At 30.1% G+C, this 21,686-nt stretch overlaps 1 protein-coding gene across 1 annotated transcript in view; it reads right to left on the bottom strand.

The window, feature by feature from the left end:
• Positions 1 to 21,686, bottom strand: part of LOC132748391 (agrin-like) — a 232,091-nt gene that overhangs the window by 186,829 nt on the left and 23,576 nt on the right. The window lies entirely within an intron of this gene.

The raw sequence follows: 21,686 nt of genomic DNA, 5'->3' as shown, positions 1-21,686 counted from the left end.
AATCAATCTAAGAAATATAAGTGTCGTGCAAAAAAAGCGACGTAAGCAAAGATCTATTTCCTTCACTGCATTTTTTAAATGTTCTAAAACGTCTTAAAATAATATATAAATAACTCATAGGTTTGTGGGTAACAGTAAAAATATCATCCCGAGAAAAATACTGTTACCCGAGGTGTAGCCCAGTGTAACAGTTTTTTTACGAGGGATGATATTTTTACTGTTACTCACAAACCCTTGTGTTATTTATCTTATTACCCGAACAAATACTGTGATGATCTGAAATTGTCAACAAAATCTAACTTAACCAAAATATACCAAAAATAACAATAACTAAACTGTCGTTACCTTTTAAGTTTTAAGTGTACTGTAGGTCAACTTGAGAAGGTTTATCCTTTTATTTTGTTTAACACATAATTATTCACATTGGAAATATTTCCGTTGAAAAAGGATGTTTACTTTTTGACTATTCAACAAAAGATTTTTTTACGCGAAAAGCCCTCTGGGTCGCAAAGAACTAAATTGTATGGGTGTATAGTTACTCTGGTGATGCCCTATCGTAGTGAACTTCAAAAATAAAAATGAATCGATAAAAATGGTGGCCATTTTATTTCATTTTATATCGAAAATAGACCACGTGACCAGATTTAATACTGTTAAAAAGTGTTTTTACCTATGTAACAGGACAAAATTGTTAGTCACGTGGTACACTTGCATTAACAGTAAGAGTAACTCCCCGAAGCCAATGGGAAATTAACATTACGAAAAAAGTGAGTGGTAATAATATATTTTATTATTTTTAGAACATAAATACAACTAAGAAATAACTTTACTATCATTGAATTACGAAATAATTTATCGTCAGCATTTACTATTTAATGCTTTTTTGTTGTTGTTACTTTTCTGCTTGTTTGTTGGCTTGTGATTTTTTTGTTTGTTTGGGTATTTTGTGGTATTTTTCTTCTTCTTTTTAACACCCTCATTTATATGATTTCCCTAAACGGAATGTTTATAGACTGCATTAAATCATCGGTAAAAGACAACTAAATTTTAACTGTATTTTAAATGGTACAATACAACCACATTTTAATATGAGTTTTCAAAAGATATTGAACTAAATAAAGATTTATTAAAGTTTTCGAAAGAACAGATTGTCAATGAAAAACAAGGCATCGTCAAGAACTCTTAAACCATTTATACCAAAGTAATGAGGTTCTTTCATTTGCGTTCTGGCCCTATTGCAAGAATAAGAAATTGACAATCAGGCACATGAAGCTTGTGTTCTTTTACGATATTACGACATTTACTATGTTATTCATGAATAAATAACTACAGATCTTATCATTACCGAACATATATCGCCTTTAACCGCCACATATTGGCCATACACTTACATGAAATGGGTCTCGAGAACGATTATTGCTTATAAAGTTTTATACTTTCTCTTATATCTCTAACAGGGCAATTACTTTATGAAGCCGAAGTAATCCTGTAAAAGATTTAGATGTGTTTGTAATGATGGTAAACATAAATTGGGTTACAGATTATAAATAATTTAATGTGTAACCGACATTTCTCAGAAATGTCAATAAATAGACTATTTCTAGAAAAAACTAATTTCACATATACATACTTCAATATTGTTTTATAATTGTTTTATATGACGTGCTCATAGTGTAACGCTAACATTAGCGCGCTTTAACGCTATGTTTCTATTTAGCGCAAATGACGTCACGTCAAAGTGTTATTATATATTGTTTTTATTAAATGGCTTTATTACACTCCTGTGCCGCCGTTTATGTGATAATAAGGATTAACATGTTATGCCATCACTTGTGTATAATATTACATGCATAATTGATTCATACATACAAGTTCAACTATATGTGCTCTAAATTGTTGATATTGAATTCAACACGCATTTACCATAATCACTTTAAAAAACAAACTTCATGCCATAGAAAATATTTTAAAGTTCACCATTTGTGCAATATATGTATGCGTTGATAGTACTAGATAAAAAGTGTAATTCAATTAATGATAGATTCATATAATTATGTACAAAAATGTTTACCTAAAACGTATTAAATGTGACTGCAACTACACTCAGCTTTGAAAGGAGTAATGTCGTGTTTGTAGTTAAATGATAGCTCTTTGTACGTAAAAAAAACATCATTTTAGTTCACTTCAGATTTTTTTCGAATCAAAATATATATCGTCATGAAGATTCAATTTTGCAATAAAAAGGGAAGATAGAGCATCGTTCTTTATTAGAAGATAATTAATTTAAATAAAAAACTTCTTCCAATTTTTTGTAAAATAAGCAAACAAGCCACATTTGTCTGGTCAATTGAAGCAGACGACATTGCTACACTTAGTTCAGTTCTAAAGGTAACAAATAGTTGTGGGGAAAAACAACAGCACAGAACATTTTGCCATTAGAAATGTGTGTAAGTCTATGAACCCCTAGTATGCAGGTCTTTGAATGTTTTGTACAGTGAATTATATAGAACTTCATTGCGCTATCGACTGAAATTTATGAAGTATTTATAAAATATTTCAGTTTGATTAGAACATACGAGGCCTTCGTATAATTGTTACTTGCCTTTTACAATGCGATGTATCATGTTTCGCGTAATGTATACATGAATTTAACATTTATATAAATATTTTTAACAAGAAAAGAAACTATAAAAACGTACACTCAGTGAAGTATCATTGCAATATCGTCCAATGAATGCGTCATAAAATCTCTTAAAATTCTTTGAATAACATCAGTAGCTTTGCATGAAATCACGTGCAGACGATGACGAAATTATAGGACAATAATTGTTATCATTTTAGTGCATGCGTGTCAGCTTATCTGTCCATATATATCTAGCTATGTTTGCGATAAAGTGTGATCCTATTTTTGATAATGCCATATTGAAATATAATGCCTTTGCATATACAAATATGAATCATGGTTATACTTAATTAAAAGCTTATTCCTGCAGTTTGGTATTTCATTACAATTTATTTTTGCTTTTTACGCCGGTATTTGAAACAAAATGTAATTAATTGAACGCAAAACTGATTTAAAAAGCTTGAAAAAGTATGATTCTCTAAATAGAGCTTATATGTTTGCTTGCACTTGATATTACTATGTATATCAAACAATATTTGCCTATACTGCTTAATATGGTCATTTTGCGTAAATATTAGATTAGTTCTTATATTTAAAATTCAAAATAAGATATCAATATAACTTAAATAACTTAAATAAAATTCAGATGAACAAAGGAAATACATTAAAATGAGGCCGCAAAAAGACCAAAAAGAGCATTTGATGCAATATATTTTCTATTAAGGTGCAAATTAACTACTATATTAAAGTACGTATTTATGGTCAATATAAGTCATTTTATTAATATGCGCGCACAAAATGTTATGAATCTTTATAGATATGTTTGCATAATTGAAAAATAGAATAAAAGTTCAAAGATAAAAAAAGAAATATTTTACCAAAATCTATATATCAATTAAACTATTATGATGGCACTTAAAATGATTATTTCCATTTATTTAAAGTTCCTGCCTTTAGCTATGTGTAGTGTAAATTATTTTTATTGACATAATTTCAAAAAAGACTGTTTTGTTTTTATTTATGTCATCACATTCATATGAAATGTTAACAGGAAACCTTAAGTAAGCTTTTATTGTATTTACTTTCTTAGAAGTACATCTTTGAATAATTAAGTACATCACGACGAGACTCCCATGATAAAGAAAAAAATACAAATCAATTGTTAAACGATAAATTTTTCAAATCAGGGTTTCTAGAGATGCAATGGAGATACAATGATGGAGTTACAAGGTATCGCATGTCAGTCTGATTCGATCTCATCTGGGAAATTACAAAATATTTACATCTTGTCTGCAAGTTTAAGTGAAATGTTACATAAACGTATACAAGTTGTAAAATTTTGTGAATTTAAAAGGAACGTTTGTGCTTATTTATTGTTGATAATCATCACTACTGATTGTACATTGTACATCAAATTTGTATTTCATTTTGCCAATTGACATTTCCAAAATATATTGTTAAATGGTAGATGTAAAGATTTGTGTCAGGGGCTCATATTGACAGGGTAATATTTAACTAGCCATATATTCTAAATGAGGAATGTCATCGTGTATATCCAGTAACGCAGGAATGTGCAAACAACGCAGGAATCGTGCAAAAGTAACGCAGAATTGTGCAATTTAGTGGCTAAGACGAGCATCGCGATAAGTATAACCAATATTTTTCATTGTACACCAAATTGAAAGATATGGAAAGAAATGAATTAGCGCATACGGTTGCTGATTCATTATACTTTAAACCTCATCAAAAATATTTCCATGAAAATGTTTATTTTTCAATATCATTCGTGAAAATGACGACCTGACTAGCGTATTGATTGCGATTTTTAGTTTCGTTGATATCTTTAATACATTAACATACATATTAGTTTATGATTTTTTATTTTCGGTGTACCTGAGACATTTTCCAATCTACTCGTGTCATATAACACTCAATTTAGCAGATAAAACGTAACGCTGAGTTTGTGAATAAGGCACTGAAGCAACGGCGGTTATCTCATAAAAAGTAGCTAACTCTTATTTTACCAGCTTCCTTCTATTGTTATAAGACATGTAGTTTGACAAATGTCTAAGGTATACAGAATATGAAATAATAATGTTTTAAATGTGTTAAATAAACATATTTATTTGACGAAACACAAGTCACCTTCAGAACGGTTGTCTTTCTCACATATGATCTAAAGAAGTAAACATATTCCTGAAAAAAATTGTAATGCTGGTCAAAGAATAATGTCGTAGCAGACGTATGCGCTAATTCATTTCTTAAACTTTCATTTAGAATAAAATATTTTGGTTCGTTTACTTACTGTGTTATTCGATTTGGCACTGGCGTTGCACAGATTCGGCGTTTCTTTTACGTTATTTGCACATTCCTGCGTTACTGGATATACACGGCGAATGTATTCCAGATACATGTACTTGTATAAATAGTTGAAATCATAAGTTTGGGTATATTTCAAAAATAAAGAAACGTAATCGAACAATTGAAATAATAAATTACAATCAATTGCAACAGGAATTGAAAAATCAAAAAAAATCTTACCATTATTTTGAATTAATGCCGTATATGTAAGAATGACTACTGCAGTTACTATACACCAAAATAATCCAAAAACACTGACCAATACAGCAAGCTTATTGTTCCTCCAAAACCTAATCAATTTCCTCATAACTTTTATGTCAATTATTTACTTACATTTTTCACACTTCAAATAAAACTCAATTTTCAACAATTTATTAAATCTAACACCTTCCGTAACTTACAACTGGAAAATTGAAATCACAATTATTTTCTAACATATCAATCTATCAATATACTCAAAATATTACGTTTTCCTGTTTTAAAATTACTTATAAGGTTATTCTTAACATCACAACGTCCACAGCATAGAAATCACAACGTTTGCAATTTTAAGTAAAGCAAGATGCTGTGAATAACACCAGCAAACACCAAAGACATCCGATAAATAAGAGTATTAGTGCAATACAAAAGAACATAAAGTATGCCAATTCATTTCGTCATGAATATAATTTTCAACATTGCACTCTTCCTATGTTGATAGTAATAGTTCATTGATTCATTTTCGGTGGAATATCATCAAATATCAACCAGTTCCCTACATAGTATTTATTTAGCTACAAAGGGAATGGGCTTACACTACTTGGCAATTAATTAATGATGCCATCCTTGACTTAACTATTATCTATAGTAGTTATCATAAACTGTATAGTTTTCGATAGCGTAAAATCATCGATATAATTTATAAATCTATAATTTTACAAATTAATAATCAAAATTTGTTTTTCAAAATAAGATAAACGATTAATTAAGACATTTTTATCAACACAAATAAATTACCTAATTTTAAAACATGAATTTCAATACGCTGTATATCTAAAGTCTGTCTAATGTTACCATCCAAACCAAATATATTCAATTATTTCGATTATGAAAAATCAAAGTTCGTTGCAATTGAAACACGCAAAAACACTTGAGTCTGTAATTTACTCAATTTTAAAAATTCTCTTTTTATATAAGTTAACAACAGCAAAAAATTGAAAATTGCAATTGTACCGAACATGTTTATATTGTTTATTGTTGTAACTATGACGATATTTCTTCGAATTTCTTCAAAGATTTGCATTTTTAAAGTAATGACCATCCTCAACCACTCCAATAAAGTTTATCATTGTGTTCAAAAACCTATGAGAATTAACAGATTTGTCCCTGAAGAGGTTTGGTCAATTATTTTGTATATTGAGTCTGTTTTCTTCGAATTAAATTCAGTTTTTACACGCTAAAACATGTACAAGCACTTTTAAGCTTTAGTATAGCTCGTAATATGTGTTTGACCTCATTTTGTATGGGTATGATGGACATAAAGAGCTTTTAATTTATTGATATTTCGACATTTAGAACGCAATTCATGAATAAATAATTACTGGTCTTATCCGAGAAGCAAAGATGACGCCTAAAAGCCTAAAATTTGTCATTCACTAACTGAGAGAGGTAATTTACAATGATAATTACACATAATGTTTTGTTTCTTTGTATTTGCCTGAGAAAGTATCATATAAAGCCGGAGTTATGCTGTTAAGAATTAGATGTGTTTGTTTAGATATCAACAATACAAACGCAATAATTGGTTCATATATTATTAGGTCTGATGTATTGTACTCTTTTGATAAAGGAAATTAAAGGTAAATGCAAAAAATGTCAACTTACATACTCAATGTCATTAAAAAAAATTAATTGAGCTTTTAAACCATGCTAAAAAAGTGTCATATTCTCGTTGGAATGTGCAAAACAAAGATCAATTAAAACAAATAAGAGTGTGATTGACAACAGGATAAACAAACTGTTGCTAAATCAATTCTCATTGCTTTGTTTCAGTGTGAAATTCACAAATCAAAAATGTTTTAATGAATCAATATATATGTTAATAACTCAAAAGCTTATTCATATAATAAACGCATGTTTCAAAATATGACAAAGAAATATGTGACCAGGTCCTTTATCAAACTAGCAATGTATATTTCAAACAATTTCATAAATACAAATACAAATACAAGACATTTATATAGCGCAAAAATGTATTAAATATTCGATTGCGCTGTACATTATTAAGACTCTATACACATATGCTTGATCAAGACACTCCCAAACCCAGTCTCGAGGGCACAGCCAATCTACAACTCTAGTTGAAAAACAGTCCAAACAAGTATGTTTTAAGTTTGGCCTTAAACTGATTTTCATTGGTAATGTCCTTCAGATAGTCTGGCAATGAATTCCACCATTTAGGTCCCACAATAGCCAAGGATCTATCAGCAAGTTTTGAATTTGTTGATGGTATATCAAACCGAATGTGGCTAGATGATGAGGATCTCAGTCTTTTCCTGTACTGACTCTGGCATTTAGTGAACAATTTACGAAGATACAATGGAGCGGTGCCATTTGCAACACGAAACACAGTCACAATGACTTTGTACATGATTCTTGCTCGAATTGGAAGCCAGTGGAGTGATTTTAGAATTTCAGCACTGGATTGATAGTAAGCAGCTCCAGTGACAATTCTAGCAGCATAATTCTGCACACGTTGTCATTTATCAAGTTGATAGGCTGGAATATCAGCGAATAATCCATTGCAAAAGTCTAAATGTGAATGAATCAAACCGTGAACAAGGATTTCTGCAGATTTCTGAGTGAGATGTTTTCTGATTGCTTTCAAATTTCTTAACTGCATGTGTGCAATCTGACACTTCTTTTGAATATGGATGTCAAAACTTAAGGTGCTGGTCATCTGTACTCCAAGGTCTCTCACATTGTCAACACAGTTGACTTCGACCCCACCACCATTGACACTGGAAATGTTCAATTTCTTCAGCTGATGTCTTGTACCATAAATGATGATATCTGTTTTGCTATTGTCCATTTTTAACTTAAATCTAGTCATCCATGACACAATATCATTAAGACAGTCAGTGAGTTTTTGGCGAACGATTTCTTCGCTGTGATGGTCACCAGCTCTAATTTTAAATGCCACTTTATGATCGTCTGCATATCCATACAATTCCGCCGGATATTTCTGGACTATTTTGTTAAGGGCAGCTATATAGAGAGTAAATATCACCGGTCCAGCACAAGAACCCTGGGGAACCCCGAACCTCAGTGGTTCAGTATCCGATAAGGACTGTTCAATGACAACTTTCATATCTCTGTTGGTTAAATAAGATTCGATCCACTTTAATGGAATACCCTGTATGGCAAAGTCTTTCTGTAGGATTTCAAGTAATATTGGTATATCGATAGTATAAATGATATATATATATTATAAAGGTATTAAACAACTGAATAAAGCGATTACAATAACGGCATGTTACTAACATGTAGCTGCTTAACCAATGATTTCACAAAATTCCAATTAAATTCAAGAAAGCACATTTTCGCAAATATTTCCGCACGCAAAAAGTGTCTTTTTTGACATGAGCAAAATATTTGTAACGCTTTAACATCCACTTATATAGTAGGTCAGTTATATTCCTGTATAAAAATATTAAACAAGATTTACTATATGGGTTAACATCTGTAATAAAACTTGGATATTAGCTTAGGACTCTTTTTCAAAATTAATTTTTAATAACATCCTTATGAAAAGTGTTTTCCTGTGCATTTTTGTTTTAAAAAAAAACAACTTAGAATTATATAACATTATTTAGCCCAAGAAATACATATAAATTCTCTATAAAATAAGTACTTAAAATTAAACGTTTTTTCTTTCCACAAGGGATCTGAGAGATACACAAATGTTACAAAAAGAAAAAAAATCACCCTTCTGGGGTTTAAACCAACGACCCTCAGTTTCAATGAAGTTGACAGAACTTCTAGCCTATTTGAATACTCTTCAAAGTGGAGGTAATTTCATTGAGGAATGGGGATTGGTATTCCTTAAATATATCTGGCAAGCAAATATATATCTTAACATTATTGATTTGTTATAACTGCAATATCATGAATTTTCTCATAACATCATTCAAATATAATTGTTTTCGATTGCCAAAATTCATATCAGTTTATTTTATCAGTTTTAGGTAAAATACAAACATGTATAGCCATGGATCCATCCACTATTTTACCTTACATATTTTAATAAAGAAAAATTATTACAATTAACATACATACAGTATGTTGTATAATATTATATATATTGTCCTCATTACGATATAAACCTTTGTACTTTTGTATAGCATCTGTGAATTTGACCATAAAATTCTATTTCAGAGCCACCATTCCTGGAATTAAGAACCCATTGTATTCTCCGTCGTGACATAGCTTATCAATATTGAAGTGTTGTGTATGACAAAAGTATCACTACGCTATGCATTATGGGAATAAATTAGTTCATTGTCCGGATTAAGTGCATAACAATGTTGAATGGGTACACATTTGATGCACCATAATGTAATAAAAATTATAAGAATTAATTAATCTGTTCCTTGAAAGGTTTTGCCACTTTTTCTTGAATATTTAATACATTTTCTTTGTATTTCCTATTGCACTTAAAGTTATAACAATGAAAAGTCATACTTATTAACCATAAGGTACTCAATTAATATAACGAACATATCCTTTTATAAATATTATAAAATATTCTTGAATATATATCTGTTACTAAGCATAATATTGTACAGCATAATGATGATATTTTGTTACAACTCGTCGAAATTGACTCGAAAAAGAAATTTTAATGCTATCTCGAATAGGAATAAAATTAAACAGAGAATGTGTAATGAATACATGTATTTGTATTGATAGTTACGACTTTAACTATAATGTTTCTCTATACTTTTCTACATTGCAATTGATCAGTGTGCAATAAACGAGAAGAAAGACTTATCTTGTAGACAGAAAACTTTAAATATTGTTTATTGTTTATTGTTTAGATAACATTTATATTTGCCACAAAGAGGTGATTACAACGATAAGAAAATTCTTGGGGAAAATGTCATCAAAGAAACACAAACATAAGGTCACAATAGCTAACTTTATATTAAAATAATGATTGTTATTGATCGGAAAAGTAACACGGTGTAGCTTTGTACAGGTGACACACAGCACTTAACACGTGGTGTTGTGAGTATAAATATTTTTGGGCGTCCGTGGCCGAGTGATTAATATCATTTACTTCTATCCATTTGCCCCTCACCCTTACGGTTCGAATCCCGTGACGACACCTTGGATACTTTCACGAGAGTAAACTATTCAGCTAGCATACTGAACTTCGATGCTTCTAATCGTTTATTCTAGACATGTGCTTGAAATAGTGCACGGAAGGGCAAATGAGGTCTTCTTCCTCCGCCAGTAAAGTTGAAAAGTCGCCACATGACCTATACTGTGTACGTGCGGCATAAAACCCAACCAAAAAAGATATATTTATTTTCTGGAAAAGGAGTGACAGCTCGAGACATTATACTAAGTCTAACTTATATTAGCTCGGCAATCGTGTTAGCCTGTGACATTTATATCACGTGTTAATTATGCAAATTCATTCTGTTTATACGCTGCCAGTAACTCTCTTTTAGTACACCGATGTTAAAACAATTGTTGTTCAATACTTATTTACATATATTAACTATCATCTAAACCCATCTAAATTCAATGACGCTTACGTCCGCATTTCTGTTGTAACTTTGCAGAATGTTTTTATGTTCAACTATTCCGTATATTTAAATAAAACATATTTTAGTTTATTTGATACTATGACCTTAACGGTATATTTCGTTTTCTGGCACATTATGAATATTGCTGACTCAGCGTTTGATGCATGATATCACACGTCGAGAATAAGCATCAATTATTATTGTTATTTTATGCTAATTTTGATCTCCCTTGAAAATTGCATGCCTGATACAAATTTAGTCAACAGAAGAAACTTGACAACCATTCAGATATTGATAAGAGGGAAACGATAATGTGACTTTAATAGATATAGCAAACTAGTTGAAAATAAAAATAAACCTGTAAATAAGAACCTTGCATGACTTAGCAGTGTACATTCCTTAACGTTTAAAATCTTTGCAAAACAGTCAATTCATGTACATACAAACACAATTCTTATTAGCAAAGAAAAGTGAGTTTTGAACTTCAGAGGTTTGGCAAATGTGACAACTTGTCAAACGAATAAATACATTTGTGGATATTTATTTGTATTTGAGACCTTGAAAAATGAAAACAATGAAAAGTTACATATTTTCCTAATTTTCTTTTTGTCATATAAGAACTAACTATTTATCTATGATCCGACTAACATGAAGAAAAACAACAACAACAAATAACTCGCTAACCGCTTACCTTTTCGATTAAAACATAATTTAAGCCCAGAATTCATTCTTCACCCAGGACGGGATAGATATAAAACAAAGTAATAGCAGACCCAAACAACAATTGTCTAATCTGTTCTTTTGAAAGATACATATATATGATCAAGCAGACACCCGTACTTTATCAGATTCAGACAATGTATATTCCTTTTTCGGAAACAGTATCAGGTTTCATTTTCTAGGCAATCACTGCGATCTTTGTGTGGGATTAATTTCAAAGAGCATAATATGCATTTATCTTATTCAGCGTACATGTCTATAGCATATATATGTTAGAATGGCTCCGTCTGGTACTGTCGCTGATAAATAGAAGTTGTGAACCCATTAAATCAGTAAGACAAAATCAGTTTTAAAAAATACGCCTAATGTTAAAAGAATTTTTTCAATTCCACGTATCTCTATATAAACACTTTATTGGTAGTGAATTCTCAAAAGAATTCATTCCATTTTAAAAATGATACCGAGTGCTTATCACAAATATAAATTCAAATATGTTTTTAATCTAATTATCCATAAAAACTGTTTAGCCATTAGGATTGATAATCATCTATATAAATTTCACCAACAAATCACGAATATGTTGCTATGACGGCTATCTTTGGAAGCTAACTAAATTCTTGACAATTACAACATACAGAATTTCACACACATAAAATAATTAATGACTATTATCAGGAGCACTAAACTAAATTGCTAATGGGCAATTATTAACAATTATAGAAAATCATACTAGGCATGTCACTTGGTAACTTTTAATTTGATTTACAAATTGTCTGGGGTGCTGTGCTTAATTTAAAGGCTTGCCTGGTGGCACCGCGTGTCTTTTTAGATATCCAGAGCAAAGCAAAAAAATCTATAATAATACTATGCCTGTGTTGATACTTAAAACGGATAACACAATATTGAAGCTGTTAGTATATCAATGTCAAAAAATCCACACATATTATTTTAAGTATTCTTGTTTATAACTTTTTCAATGGAGCAAGAAATCTATCAGAAATAGTTATTATGAACACAATTTAACAGATGAAAGAATGCTTTCTCTTTTATCTTATTAATATTCCCACTGTATTTGATATATCAATTTACTGTCAAACCAGGACGATTCAAATCTAATTCTTTGTTGACATTTATCCATAATTAAATATCTTTCAATGATATATAGCTAATATTGTGTTATTTGTTTATCAGATTAATGTAATAGAGTTATTGATGTGTTCAACGTAACAGCGTGATTAATGTGTTCAAATGATTCAAAATGTAAATGGAACACGGGGACAGAAGATCGCTTTATTCTGATTTTTAACGGACAAAATCTATTAACTTAAATGCCAATACTCAAAGAAGAAAACAACATTTTCTTTTACTTAGTACGTTATATCTATTTTCGCAGTAGGTTTGATAGAATGAATGTCATGCATATCTTTCACGAAATAGAAACAGTTAACTGAACTTTAAATATTTAATTAAATAATCGGTAAAAGACAAATAGATTGAAACTGAATTTTAAATGGTACAATACAATCACATTCAAATACGTGTTCTCGAAAGGTTAATTTATTGAATTAATAAAAATTAATAAAATATTTCGAATAAAAAGAATTTTAACGAAAAACAACGCCTTGACATGAACTTTAAAACAATTTATCCCAAAATAACGATGTACTTTCATTTGCGTTCTGACCCTATTGCAAGAATAAGAAATTGACAATAAGGTAAAAGAAGCTTGTGTTCTTTTACGATATTACGATATTTACTATGTTGTTCATGAATAAATAACTACTGACCTTATCATTACCGAACAGATATCGCCTTAAACCGCCACATATTGGCCAAACACTTACAGAAAATGGGAATCGACGACGATTATTGCTCATAACGTTTTATACTTTCTCCTATATGTCTAACAGAGCAATTACTTTATGATGCCGAAGTAATCCTATAAAAGATTTGGATGTGTTTGTAATGATGGTAAACGTAAATTGGGTTACATATTATAAATATTTTAATGTGTACCCGAAATTTCTCAGAACTGTTACTAAATAGACTATTTCTAGAAAATACAAAGATTTGTTGTTTTTTTTGCGATATGTTGATATTAAGAACTTAATTCATGAATAAATATATGTTAATGATACTTTTAAATCAAATATATAGCCGGATACAGCTTGAATTCGGCTGTAAGAATAGGGAATTTAGGGGGGAAAAAACTTCAAGATTCGTCTTGTAAATTATATTATGTATGCATAGTTATTTCAGTTTCTAACAAATTTTAAACATTTTTTACTCAAACAATATATATTCAAAAGACCCTGTATTAAAATTGAGACATGCATCTGTGTTTTCTTTGGTGGACACGTATTATTATTCTGAAAAAAAAGTTTAAAAAAAAAACATTTCATCGATTATTATAATTTCTGCATTTTAAAACCGACAAATCTTAGAACTGAAATGTTTACATTTCATCGATTATTATAATTTCTGCATTTTAAAACCGACAAATCTGAACTGAAATGTTTACCTGATTATATGCAGAGCACATGTATCACATTTAAACGGAAATTGAATTAAAGCAGACCTAAATGTAGATCAAGTGCAAATATGTTTGTTTTTAATAGAAAAGTCTACAAGGATCAATTATAATTTAATTATGTTCTCAGAATTGAAAAATATTTTACAATGATCGTGATAAAAAGAAATCTCGATGAGTGTTTCAATTAAATTATGTTTGGTCCACATCAAGTGTGCAATGATGTCGACATAGCGCAAATATCAAGTTTATTAATAGAAGCACCTGAAAAATTGAGTATGATTTTGATGTGTTTTTACATGAATTGAAATGTTACAGACTCAATCAGACCGAATCTGCAATTTTCATGTAATTTTGTTGTGATTAATGCTTCCGAGGGATCACTTCGTTCGCAGCTTTTTTTCAATTATGACTTTAAAAAAAAGAATCAAGCATCGAGAAATTACTGAACTCAAGTATTTCTTTGCTCAAATATTGTAGACAGAGCGCAAATATTATATTTCCGGAACCTGAAGTACATCAAAGAATCAGTGAAGATTTCATTGTATTCTTTGAAGTGAAAGAACTCGGCACTGGTCTGATGATCAGGAAAGATGTATGACAACTCGATTTGTAACAATAATTTTATTTTCTCGGTGAGTTTTTTTCGAAATTGACAAAGATCGATATACAAATGTTATTGTTTAAATACACGAATATTTATCTTTAATTGAAAAAATTGCACATGCTTCACCATTATTATACATTTAATATTTAATTGCAAAATATATCAGCAATTATGTTCTAATTTTCTACTAAATTTAAAAGCAAATTTGTATATTCTAAGTTAAATAATTTTGTAAATTTGAATGAAAATAATGGTATTCAAAGTTAATAATATGAAGATATTCGTTATAAGATCTTTTTTGCATTTAAAAGTATTGAAATATTGTGCAATCACATGTGTTTAATTATATATGAATAATCAATTTATACATAGAATTTCGTATAAAGTGAACTTTACATGTATTTGCTCTACCTATCATTTCGAAAAACAAATTTACAATACCAAACTTGATGCTATAGAATATATTTTAAGGTCTATCATTTGTGCTGTTTATATTTATGCGTTGATAGTATAAGATCAAATGTGTATTTCAATAAAAAAAAAGGTTCTTATAATCTTATTATTATGTACAAAATTGCATTATCGTTGTTTTTTCTTCTTCTTTTTTCTCTTTTTTTAAAAATTTGAATTAAATGTGACTGCAACAAAACTAAGCTATGATTTGAAAGTCATAGCTCAGAGTCTTTTATACTCGTATGATAGCTCTTTTCATACTTTGTACTTCAGATTTTTTCTGATCAACATGTATGGTCATGAAGATTCAATTTTGCAATGTAATGTCGCGTAATGTATACAGCATAAAGTTTGTATACATGAATTAAACATTTATATAAATATTTTTAACGAGAATATAAACTATAAAAAACGTATATTCAGTGAAGCATCAATGCAATATCGTCTAATGAATGCGTCATAAAATCTTTTAAAATTCTTTAAATAACATCAGTAGTTTTTGCATGACATCACGTGCAGACAATGATGCAATTATAGGACAATAATTGTTATCATTTTATTGCATGCGTGTCACCTTATCTGTCCCTATATATCTAGCTATGTCTGTGATAAAGTGTGATCCTATTTTTGATAATGCCATATTGAGATATAATGCATTTGCATGTACAAATATGAATCATGGTTATATTTAATTATAAACTTACGCCTGCAGTTTGATATTTTGAATGTATATAAGTTTTGCTTTTTACTCCAGTATTTGAAACAAAATAAAATTAATTGAACGCAAAATTGATTCAAAGATTTTGTAAGTATGATTCATTTTATTTTCCTTGGAAGTTTTATGTTAGTCTGCACATATATATTACAATGTAAAAAACACTTTTTTGCATACATTGCTTAAAATGACCTGTTTTGCGTAAAATATGAATTAATTCTTATATTTTAAATTCAAAATAAGATATTATCATGACTTAAATAACTTAAATAAAATTCAGATGAACCAAAGAAGGCCACAATCTTTTCTTAATTAGATCACAAAGAATTTTTGATGCAATATATTTTCTATCGAAGTGCAATATCATACTAACTAAATTAAACTATATTTATAGTCACTATTTATCATTTACTAAATATGCGCAAACAATGCTATGATATTTTATAGATATGTTTGCATAATTAAAAAAAATTGTAGTTCAAAGATAAAAAAGAAAAATTTGACCGAATGATTTTACTAAGGCTCACAATTTTATAAATCAATAAAACTATTATGATCACACTTAAAATGATAATTTTACTTAATTTAGAGTGCCTGCCCTTAACTATGTTTTAGTGCAAATTATTTTTATTGACATAATTTCAAAACAGACTGTTTTGTTTTTATTTATGTCATCCCATTCATATGAAATGTAAACAGAAAACCTTCAGTAAGCTTTTATTGTATTTATTTTCTTAGAAGTACATCTTTGAATAATTAAGTACATCACGACGAGACTCCCATGATAAAGAAAGAATTACAAATCAATTGTTAAACGATAAATTTATCAAATCAGAGTTACCAGAGATGCAATGGAGATACAATGATGGAGTAACAAGGTATCGCATGTCAGTCTGATTCGATCTCATCTGGGAAATTACAAAATAAATATATCGTGTCTGCAAGGTTAGGTGAGGTGTTACATAAACGTATACAAATTGTAAAATTTTGTGAATTTAAAGGGAACGCTTGTGCTTATTTATTGTTGATAATCATCACTGTTGATTGTACATTGTACATCAAATTTGTATATATCATTTTGTCAATTGAAATTTCCAAAATATATTGTAAAATGGTAGAAGTACAATTTTGTATCAGGGGTAAATAACATGGATCTCATTTTGACAGTTAATGTGTTGTAACTAGCCATATATTCTAAATGGGGAATGCATTCCAGATACATGTACTTGTATAAATAGTTGAAATTATAAGTTTGGGTATAATTCAATAATAAAAACGTAATCGAACAATTGAAAGAAAAAATTACAAACAAAAGCAACAGGAATTGAAAATAAAAAAAATCTTACCATTATTTTGTATTAATGCCGTATATGTAAAAATGACTACAGCAGTTACTATACACCAAAATAATCCAAAAACACTGACCAATACAGCAAGCTTATTGTTCCTCCAAAACCTAATTAATTTCCTCATAACTTTTATGTCAATTATTTGCTTACATTTTTCACACTTTAAATAAAACTCAATTTTTCTAACAATCTATGAAATAGCCATCTAATACCTTCCGTAACTTACAACTGGAAAATTGAAATAACAATTATTTTATGATAATCAATCTATCAATATACTCAAAATATTACGTTTTCCTGTTTCAGAATTATTATAAGGTTATTTTTCACACCACAACCTTAACAACATAGAAATCACAACGTTTGTTAGATTAAGTAATGCAAGATGCTGTGAATAAACACCAGCAAACACCATAGACATCCGATAAATAAGAGTATTAGTGCATTACAAGAGAACGTAAAGTGTGTCAATTCATTTCGTCATGAAGATGGAATTCAGACATTGCGCATCTTCGCTATGTTTGAATAGTGCGTGAGTTCATGATTTGATTTTCGTGGAAGTATTACAAGAGAATCAGAACCGAGTGTTCCTGACTATGCTAGTTACAAAGGCGGAAGGAAGGTTACCACTATTGGCAAAGTTATTAATGAGCCTTTTTCTTAACTTAACTATTATGGTTATCATAAACTGTATAGTTTTGATAGCGTTTAGTCATCGGTTTAATTTAAACATCTATTATTTACATATTATCAAAATGACGTTTTGCCGCAAATATATATCAGATATATTGACTTGTATACCATTCTTCTACCATATTCCATTATATTTTCCATGGAAATGTTGGTCATTACACCCGTAACTATTTTCTTACAACAGCGTATGAAATTACAATTTAATTCATAACGGTAAAATAACGTCATTATAGACGTGCCATTATACAGCACGCGACTCATCTTGCATTCCCTATTTCCGGCATGTGTAAAACTAACGGAAACGCCAGTCTGATAAGCAAGAATATTATTTCTGTCTTGTTTTGTTTTTTTTCCGAAATAGATACTTGTTTTAAACGATAAAACATATACAAGCACTTTTAAACATATCGAGGGTTCAAAGGTAAAAGGTAATAACTGCCATTTTCAAGATTTCGAGAAAAACGCAAAAAATATATTTTTTTAATACAACTTTATTTTCCGTAATATTGTTATAACAATTTTGATTCTCCCATATTTGTTGACTACATTAGATCATATTTTGTTTAGTTTACATTGCTTGGTGCTGATAAAACACTGTAATTATAGTTTGTTTTAAAGTTCTAAGATCAAAATAATATCATTTTACAGAAGTAAAAGGTAATAAATGTACTTAGATCCTGTCAAGACTACAAGTTTGAGCGGTAAAAGGTAATAAATGCACTTACGACCTTTTACTTCTGAAGGTTTAGCAATAAAAGTTAGAGATAAACTGTGGTAAAAGGTTATAAGTGCAGTTATAGCCTTGTTCCTCTGAAAAATTTAGATGTTGCAGTAATTGTTACTGTTGCAAATTTATCAATTATGTCCTTACTTTGAAGAACCTTACGTAATGTAATTAACACAATGTACATTAATACTCGTACACAAAATTAACACTTTTCATTCATAGAAATATGAAATATGTACCTGCTCAATATTTAGATTATACAGAAATAAATTAATAACTAAAAAGTTTACGAAAATACGCACTAAAATCTAAGTTTACAAATTTCATTTATTTTGAATTTTCTCTGGTATATAATCGAACTGAAGTCAAACAAACCACAGACATCAGCAATTAAGGATATTAGTGACCCATATCATAGTTAAGTAAATAAAGACTACTGTTTCATGTCACAAAATGTGAATGTTTGTCATTAATTATTCTATGACCTCCACTCATCTTCTTCACTCTCACTAACAGAAGGCACTGAAAGTTTGTCTTTTATAGATTTGCTGCATGGCAATGACTCGTAGTATGATTCGCACTCCTTCGGAATTGTTCCAGAGGCAACAAGTGACATCAAATCAGCTTTTGCAGCAGATATTGGAAGCTTCTCTGTATAAGCCTTTCGTGGAGCCTTAAGAAAGTTTTCTTTGCTTCTGTTCTTCTTCTGCATTAACCTAACTGCCTTGAACTCACTAACCACAAAACCATAGCTCACAACAATACTGTATTTTTGTCTTTATCTATCTCCAGTCATTACGTCATTTGATAGCGTCACATGTTTAGCAGCAAAACAAAACTACATATAGATGTTATTTTATTGGGGAAAAAGAAGAATGAAACCATTTAATTATTCTAAAAACATTATTAAAAGCAGGATAAAACAAATACATGGTTGATGTCGGGCTGGAGAAGGTTTATCCGGTTCACTGCGAAAGTGAATCTTGGCTTGCTAAAGCTCGCCAAGATACACTTTCTAGCTCACCGGATAAGCCTTATCCATCCCTAAATCAACCATGTATTTTATATATATTCAGCCAATTAACACGTTCACCATCAATATCGATTTTCATTGAGCCAAAGTTTTGTTCTTTGTACAACTTGTAATCTAGTATGTCATTGTATTTTATTAGAACAACAATATATGGTTGCCTCCGGCGTGCTTATGATATAACTGTTTCCCACTGCGATGGAACATGAACTATTGTAAGGCTTTTTGCATGCTTGATATATATAGATGCATGTATGGAATTTGCATTCCATTAATGAATGGCCAATTTCAAGAAATGTGTGGTTTTACCATTGATGTGAGGTATATCTTGGACACATTGAACTATTAGAAACTTGCAACAAACTGATTGCAATTCTGTCCTCCACATGCTTTACTATATAATGTCACTTCTTCAATACCAGATGTCTTACTTGCAACAGAGGTTACATACAAGTACACAAAAGTTCCTACTTTGCACGAGCCTGGTTTCCCCATGTGTCTCATCCAACAGATAACAAGTCCCGTTACCATTTCCCAGTTCATAGAATGACAAATTGCAACAACACAGTTTTCTTTTGTAACGAAGATCACCAAATAAACTGAGTGGTGTTTTCAAAATAGCCTGGATAGATATCAAATGCCGACACAGAAAACTTTGGATCTTTCTTTGTGCGTTTTTTATCGGCTGATTTTTGCATTCTTGCACTGTTTGTTTTTCTTTTTGGTCACTTGGTGTACTTGATATTTTGCTTTTGTTGCCTCATCTAGTCTATCTTCTATTCTCAAAGTGTCATACAGATTGCAGAGTGGACATTGATCTTTCTTAGGACGGAAGAAAAAAATTATATTCTGTACTAAAATGTTTCTGTACACAGCCTCTGAAACACACTTTCTATTTTGTCCTACATACAGTGAGTATATTTGTTTTATATTTAAATCTTGCGTTAGATACTTCCTGTTGGGGTCTTCGTGTGTAGTGTGATTCAACAGTCGGAAAGCTTTCGTTATGTTTCTTTACAAATGATCTGTGATATTCCGTGGTTTTATTTCCAGGCACAGCTTTCCCTCTCTTGTCATTTCCAACATATAACCCTGCCACTTTGTGCTTAACTGCGTTTGCAACTGTTTTGGAACCGACATCGATAGTTTTTAGTAAAATATTCTGGAAACAAAGTGATCCCTCGGAAGCATTAATCACACAAAATTACATAAAAATTGCAGACTCGGTTTGATTGAGTCTGTACATGAGAGATAATGAATAAGTGCAACATCCCTCACGCCCTCTTTTCTACCTGTGTGAAAAACGAATTCGAAATAGGTCTTTGTTTTGTTCTCTGTTTAGATACATTATCTGGTTCTTTATTGGCAACATGGAAACAAATGAATTGCCTCTGACTTATGTAATCACCCATTGACCAGTATGTACTGAATATTTTCTGTCTTTCATATTCGGTTATATTCTCGCTGCATTTAATTCTAAAAGATAAATTTCGTGGGAAAAGAGATAACAGATAGTGCCTGTGAACTGTATGAATGCAGCATTCTGTCAGGGGAAAAAGGTGATAAAATCAGTTATAACCTTTTTCCACTACAGATTCTTCACAACATGTGGAACAACAAGTAAACAACAGGTAATAAGTACACTTAGAACCTTTTACCCCTAAATAATTTGTAGAAAAGAAGTTATTACAAAATACCTTTTAATTTTTTGCCCTTATAAGGATTGAATATTTATATAATATTTTCGTCAGACATAAAGGACAATAAGTACATTATAAAAAACATAAAAAGTCAATTTCGGCAAAAGTGGCAGTTATAACCTTTTACCTTTGAACCCTCGATATTGACCTCATTCTGTATGGATATGATGGACATAAGGAGCTTTTTATTTATTGATATTTTGACATGTAGAACGCAATTCATGAATAAGTAATTACCAGTCTTATCCGAGAAGCAATAATGACGCCTAAAAGCCTAAAATTTGTCGTTCACAAACAGAAAGAGGTCATTTACGATGATAATTGCACATAATGTTTTGTTTCTTTTTATTTGCCTGAGAAAGTTTCATATAAAGCCGTAGTTA

Source organism: Ruditapes philippinarum, unplaced genomic scaffold (genome assembly GCF_026571515.1).
Source record: "Ruditapes philippinarum isolate M1 unplaced genomic scaffold, ASM2657151v2 ctg1310_1_1_1_1, whole genome shotgun sequence".
In the NCBI taxonomy this organism is placed as follows: domain Eukaryota; kingdom Metazoa; phylum Mollusca; class Bivalvia; order Venerida; family Veneridae; genus Ruditapes; species Ruditapes philippinarum.
This window is presented reverse-complemented; position numbering and strand designations above follow the sequence as displayed.